The following is a 7285-nucleotide window of genomic DNA, read 5'->3' as shown; positions in this document are numbered from 1 at the left end:
GGCCACCCCCCCCCAGCCAGTCCGGAAGATGGTCGTGGACCAGCTGTGAATTTGACATTGACGTGTCCAGTCTACCTGGTCCGGTAATGAGACAAGCAGATGGCGTGTTTCAGGAACAAAATCCAGAGTCACGTGATAAGTATAGTTTGAACCTGGGGAGAAGAGTGGTGGACATATGTCGGTGCGTGTTTACCTGATAATCTGCCTCTAGCTAAATGCTGTGTTTGCAGAAGCGTGGCGTCTGTTGGTCTCTGTTGTCTTTAACTTACATCCTTTGTTGACTGTATCTGGGTAATTTCGTGTTACCAAGAAAAAAAAAAATCACAGATATTTTGGAAAAGAAGTATGGTAGACACACAAAAAGAGCCACCTCTGTGTTGTACAACTTCAAAGATCATTACCAACAGCAGCATTTTTTCTTTTAAAAAAACATGATGCTACTGTACATACATATCATGGCTACTCATACCTTTGGGTTTTGCGGCTCCTACAAAACCAGTCAGTGAAAATGCCACCCAGCCGTGAATGCCCTTTACTATACCTGACATTTTTCAAGATGACAGTTGTCATTATTTCCTAACCTCCATGCTGACACCCTTGAATGAGCAGTGTCGAAACCCCTTAGGCAAGACTGCTCAGTTCTTCACGGGTTCTCCAGCCACAGCTGCACCGAAGGGTGGAGGGCGAAGGTAAGACCTCAGTCACAGTCAGCCGCATTTGCACAGGTGGTGATAGCGCGTGCAGCCGCCTTCTCAGTGACAGATGACGGCAGGAAGAGAAATGATCTCACTGTCATTTTTATGGTTGAATTAAAAGACAACTTCCTTTCACCTTTAGGTTTAGGAGAAGATACTGGGTGTTGTTGACTGAGTCTTCGTTTAATTTGGAGTAATAAAGGAAGGGGAGGATGGACTTTGACTTTTTCAAAAGTATTTCCCCCCCAAGGAGTGATCGTGCTGGCATTTTGATCGGTTTTACACATCATATATGCGATAAAACCTTATCTCATAAGCAAATCAAATCATTGTCCATTATTTAAAGCCAACAAGACAGTGTAACAGTTTTAAGCTCAAAAATGTTAAGTATTGTATAGAAATATATTGGAGGCAAAGTTCAGTTGATGACAATTGTGTATATGTTACTGATGCTGTAAATTATTTTTAATAAAGAAAATTGTATTATCACATTTGACTCTTGTTATAAAATACTCTTTGATGAGTGAAAACAAAACACTATGAGTTAAAGAGAAATAGGACACCATGTAGACATTTCTCCTCCAGCCTGGTCTCCGAATGTTCCGAATTGCTAATTCCCGGTGTGTGCCAGAACGTGGACCATTGTCATTCTTATCTACATTTTCCAGATTCTTTGTACTCTTGGGCTCTTGAGATTGAAAACCAAGGTAAAGCTTGAAATAAGGATAGTCTCAAGAAACAAGTAAAGTTGATTGATTCAAGAGTTGTTCCAACAGATTGTGGAATCACATTTTAAGAGTTGAAAATACTAACCTTTCATCCAGAGCAGGATCTCTTGTGCAAATTAAATCTCACTGGGCAACTTTTTCTTGAACATTCAAGAGATTTCTTGAACACTGTCTACTGTGCTAGGCAGTTTCTTGAATACTATGTACTGTGCCACTGACTACAGTTTTAGAGGTTAAAAAATATTTCAGGCCAGGCAGTGGCATAATCGTTAAGACAGTTGGATCCCATGTGGCCAACTTCATGGTTGGAGTCCCAAACCCAGAGACTTAAGAGAAAACACTAGGTGTGTGTGTGCCCAAAATCCTAAGAGGACAGGGAAGGAGAAGGGATTGTGGCATAGCCATCCCCCTTGGAGAGTGATTTCTCACTTTCTCTTTTTCTGTCTCTCCATGGAATGCATGTGCCCTATAGCAACAACAACAAAATTCAAGCTAAAGTTTGCCTCTTTCTAGCTTATACCCACCAATTTTGGTTCTCCCTAATCTGTTCTCCTTAAAACACTTCTACTTTGTACAACTAAACACTAAATATATACTCTAAACATATAAGACCTCCATAAATTGTGTTGCACATAACCTTACTGCAGACATTGCTTTTTCTTAATTCATGATAGAGCATGTACAAATGAGAGAGACACCCCCCGCCCCCATGGCCTGGTCACACAGTGATACTCAAGGCTTCCAGCTTCCCAGGATCTGGGGTACATGCACATAATGCTGGCATGTTTTCAGGCCCCCCCCAACCTAGGACTCGAACCACGATCAGCATATGGCTTTCAGCTCTGCAGTGCAGTAAGCTCCTTGCTGCACCATGGAGGCCGGGCCCACACTACAGGTCTTTTAGTAGGGATGTAATCTATGTTAAAGTGACTTTTAGGACAGACTTGTAGGTCTCATGCTATGAATTCCCTTTTGCAGGACAAAGTGGCCTCATGCAGGTTAGAAGTGCTATGTGTTCTCGAGCCTTGGATCTGCAGGACTGGAACTCGAAGCTGCCTGCTCCCTCTGCTGTCTGTTGATGGGTGAAAGAAGTCATCTGAGGCTAGGGGCCAGAATCACAGGTCTTGTTGCTTATACTTTGTAAATATGGTCAGCTCTCCCCTGTTCTAAAAAGACAGGTCCTTTCTCCTGTTTTTATTTTTAGATTTTTGCTATAGGGTGTATGCACTTTGGAGAGACAGACAGAGGGAAAAGAAATCACCCCCAAGGGGAGTTTGCCACACAGCATTCCCCGCCCACCATTTTCCTGGTATTTGGAGCACACATGTACACGTGCCTAGCCTGAGTTTCAAGCTATCAAGTTGGGGACTCAAACCATGGTTCACCATGTGGGAATCCAGTGCCTTAACCACCACCCCACCTACTGGCCCCTTCCTACTCTTTTTATTTTTTTAATAAGTTTTTGTCTTAGATGCATGTGCTCCCCACAGACAGACAGACGGATAAAGATGCAACGAGGGGGAAAGTGAGAAGTCACCCTTCAGGGTAGATGGCCATGCTGCAGTCTCTTCTACATTCTCCTCCAGGATCTTGGGCACATGCGCACATACCCCCTGCATGATTTTGAAGCACCAGGTCCAGAACTTAAGCTGTGATCGACCATGTGGGAGTCCAGCAACATAACCACTATTCAGTCTGTTGGTCTCACTCTCCTATTCTTTAGCCATGAATGAAATGAATCATTTTATTTATTAAAATTTGACACTCATAAGCCAGAATTGGTACATTATTAGTTTTCTAAGGATTCCCATTTAGTATTGTAAGAATGCATTTCAGAGGTTAATGCCAACGTGGGCACATGATAGTTTGAATGGTGTTGCGTTTAGTTGGTTTACAGTTCATACTTTATGCCATTTTTTTAAAGAATTATTTTTATTATCATCATCATTTTATTTTTTAATTTAAGAGACAGAGAGTGATGGGAAGTGAGAAAGCAAGCCACCAGGTCTGGCACTCAAACCACAGTCTGCCATGTGGGAGTCCAGCAGCCTCAACCACCTCAACCACCTGCCAGCCTCGCCAGTTGTTTTGCCGTTTTTTTTTTAAAAGAGATTTTTGTTCTAGGGCATGTGTGCTCGCCAGAGAGACAGAGAGGTAGAAACAGAAATCACTCCCCAGAGGGATGGCCACACTGCAATCCCTTCTCCATTTTCCTCTCAGGATCTTGAGCGCACACGATGTGAGGTTTAAGCTGCCGGGTCCAGGACTGAAACTGTGGTTGACCATGTGGGAGTCCAGCAATGTAACCATTCCACCATTAGGTGATCCTCCTAGTTTTCTTTTTAATTATCACTCAGTTTAGCTTTATCTTTATCATCTTGATCAGTCAGTGGCTGACAAATTTTCCAAAATAGACTGTTTAGCCTGTGTTTGGTATACTTGGAAAACATGAATGCAAAAGCAGATGTGTGTGTCGTCCCCACAAGATCGCCTGTATAATGACTGTCACTGTGACTTTTGTGCTTGCACAGTGTTACAACTGAATTTGGGGCATTTTAAGCAATTTGCGGTATACCGTTCATACAAATATGGGATTGTTTTGTTTCAGAGGACATTATAAAAGGAAATCTTATCTATGATGTTACTGCAAACTTCATTTTGCCAATTTTTTAACTTTTTTTTTTGCTAGAGGTCACATGTACTTGCCAGAAAAAGAAAGTGGAAAATCACCCCTGCAAGGAGAATGGTCACACTGTGATTCCCTAGTATTATGGGCATACACACACGCACACACCTGTTGTGTTTCTCAAGCCACTGAACTGTACAGTCTGCCGTGTGAGATCTAGCGGCCTTAACCACCACCACACTCAGTTTTTTGTCTTCATTTTTTAAAACTTTTTAAATTTTAACTGGATTTACTTTATGCAATACACACACGCACACCCTTGTTGTTTTTCAAAAGCCACTGAACTGTACAGTCTGCCGTGTGAGATCTAGCGGCCTTAACCACCACACTCAGTTTTTTGTTTTCGTTTTTTAAAACTTTTTAAATTTTAACTGGATTTACTTTATTTCATTTCATTTTAATTTGACCAGAGAGGAAAGGAGTAAGAGAGAAAGCAAGAAAGCAAGCCGCCAGGTCCGGGACTCAAACTGTGGTCAGCCATGTGGGAATCCAGCACCCCCAACCACCACACAACCTGCCATTTTGTGTTTTTGTTTGTTTTTAACTCTCTAAGGGCCACTACTTAAAGTGTGGCCAGGTGGAGAAGAAAGAAATGCCAGTTAAACAATGACATGACTTTTCTGTGTTAAGGTTGCTGGACCTTTTACTGTGACATCCAGTGTTGGCACTATTGAGGAAAAAGAATTTGGCAGCATGCAATAAGAGTCTAACGTGTTCTTTCTCTTATATCCAATGATGTAACTAAGCAGTTTACCTTAAAGACATAACTTAAAATGCACACGATTTATGTATGAGGATGTTCTCATATGCTTGGGAATGCTCAAAGTGAAAAGAGCAAGTTCCAAAACATTTCCAAAGAAGGTGGAAGGGGTGAAATGGACACATGCCCAAGAAGGCAATTGTGGATCTAGTGGCCCTGGCTCTTCATCCCTGAAGGATTTCCAGATTCAACCTTTGCTCCCACCCCCTCTTCCCAAGAGGACGAGAAAAGGCAGGCAGACCAGCAGGTGGAATCATGAGAGATGGTGAGGCCAGCAGCTGTGTGAAGGAACAGCATGCACAGGGGCCTAGAGGGGCCCATAAGGTTCCAATCCAGTCACAGAAATCAGTCCGAGTTACTCACTGACAACCTAAAGAAATACTAAGTACACACCCCTGGAGCTGTAAAGAGACAGCTGCTACTTGGAGATTAGAAGTGAAGGAGAGAAGAACCATATCTAAAGGGGGGAAAGGCATCCCCCAGCGGAGAGCCGGTGGTGGTGTGGGCTGTTCGAGTCACTCTGGGTGACTGAAAACCAGAATGTGCTACATCCTCTCACCACAGATAAAGTGGGGTGTGCCTCGCCCATACAGAATAGGGACCACAGTGCAGAGCAGACATGAGCAGACGTGTCCAGAACGCCCCTCCAGCAGAAGAAAGTACTCTGACCTATCAGAAGCCCTGCTTGGCCGGAGAGGACATGGAGCCATGGACCCTTGAGCCCTTCCCTTGGCAATCAAGAACGTCCAATTAACCTAGCATTCCATGAACCCTAGGAAGCATCCTGAAAATCGTGTGGTTTCTGCAGACTCGCCTTCAGGGTGAGACTCCACTACCTAAATAAGGATTCTGGCACAATTCTGTTTTATATCTGTGTAAACGAGACATTCATCACAAAGACCAGAAGGACAGGGACCTCACCCCTGGGAAACACGGGGCAGCCTTCACTCTGCCTCTCTGTCTCTTATTGTGGATAAAATGGCTTCAGAGAGTAGAAGACTCCGTGCTGTGCCCTCCCCACCCAGGCTTCAGTTTTCCCGTCACTTACAAGGACGTGCAGGCCTGTTCGTTAAATAGGACCATTTCAGGTTAGAACGTTCTACAATAGGAAGAACGAAGCCAGGCGGAGCTCTCAGGACCTCCAATCCGAACCCTTAAAGTTCCTGGGGCCGGTGGACTCAAGCCCACTTCGACCCGCGCTTTCTGTAAGTGGAAAAACCTCCAGAATACGTGCTTCCAGCAGGAACGGGAAGGGAAGACGAGGAAAGAAAACCACCGACGCGAGTTACACCGGGACGCTCAAGATGTTGAGAAAAGTGGTCCTGTCTACGTGAACTGGACGGAGGTGAGAGATGCCACTCAAGAACTGAAAACCTGCTAAATGGCTACTCGCCGGGTGGGGCGGAGCCTCTTGGAGCCAATGAAAACAAATTCTGTTTAGTAAAAAATATGTCTGAATTCTGACTGGACTGTTCACCCGGAGAAGGTGGGACCAGAATTGCAGTATCCAATCAGAAACCCTATTTTTACATTTCTGTTCGTCTCTGGGGCGGGGCCGGGGCGGGGTCCGGGCGAGGTTTGGAAAAGGCCTGGTGGACGCAGGGAGAGCGTCGCCTCCCTCCCTGTATTCGGTGCTGACTGGGAGGCGAGGGATTTGGAGGAGCCAATCAGAAGCCAGAGTTCTTGGGGCTCCGGAGGAAGTGGACCCGAGCACTGTGGCTTTGGCAACTCTTCCTAGTGCGGAATCGCCGCCGGAATACCTGGCTGCTGGAGAGCGGATCCACCCCAGGACGTCGGGTCGTTGCGCGGGTGAGCGGAGGTGGGGAAAGCAGAGGCAAGCCCCGAGTCCCCTTAGGGTGGACACCCCGAGAGCAGGGAAGCTCGCTGCGTGGCTGGAGCTGGGAGTCCTGTACCCCGATGTCCTCCAGCCCCGGCTGCATTCAGACTCCCTGTGAGCGTGAGGGCAAGTCACTCTCCCCTCTGGTTCCCACCTGTGACCCAGAAGTGCTGGCTGAGATCCGGAATGAAAGCGTGCCACCTGAGAAGCCGTTCGGTCTAACTTCCGAGACCTGTGTCCAGACACGCAGAGCAAAGGTGCAGCGCTTGGCACTCCAGGCCAGGAGTCTGGCGGGAAAAGTTAAGGCTAAGTTTACACCAAACAACTAAAGCTAAAACAACGACCACGTGAACCTGATTTGGGTGCCCTCCACCTCCTTTAGTTTCCTCTTGATTCAGCAAGCCTTCTGCCGCCCACTCGCCCACGATTCTTTTCTTTTCCCTAAGAGAAAGACCCTTACAGCAGCCATAGTTCCTTGTTGTCTTTGAAAAATTAGATTCTAGATTCTTCCCCTTACTGTTTCCTGATTCTCCTTGGGCGCCACAGTCTAGTGAGCCTGTGGTGTAAAGGGCAACCCTC

At 45.7% G+C, this 7285-nt stretch overlaps 1 protein-coding gene and 1 long non-coding RNA gene across 2 annotated transcripts in view; one reads left to right on the top strand and one right to left on the bottom strand.

The window, feature by feature from the left end:
* The window catches only part of LOC114006453 (uncharacterized), a 9645-nt gene extending 3288 nt beyond the window's left edge, over positions 1-6357 (bottom strand). The window contains exon 1 of the long non-coding RNA XR_003548167.1: positions 5918-6357. This is a non-coding gene — a long non-coding RNA (uncharacterized LOC114006453). The remainder of the gene's footprint in view (positions 1-5917) is intronic.
* Positions 6358-6443: 86 nt separating this feature from the next.
* HYKK (hydroxylysine kinase) overlaps positions 6444-7285 on the top strand; it is a 21226-nt gene continuing 20384 nt past the window's right edge. Inside the window, exon 1 of the mRNA XM_006142611.3 lies at positions 6444-6678. The gene's annotated coding sequence lies outside the window, so the exon portion shown is untranslated. The remainder of the gene's footprint in view (positions 6679-7285) is intronic.

This window comes from Tupaia chinensis, unplaced genomic scaffold, assembly GCF_000334495.1.
Source record: "Tupaia chinensis unplaced genomic scaffold, TupChi_1.0 Scaffold000078_1, whole genome shotgun sequence".
In the NCBI taxonomy this organism is placed as follows: domain Eukaryota; kingdom Metazoa; phylum Chordata; class Mammalia; order Scandentia; family Tupaiidae; genus Tupaia; species Tupaia belangeri.
Note: the sequence above shows the minus strand (reverse complement) of the source record. Positions and strands in the feature narration are given on the sequence as shown.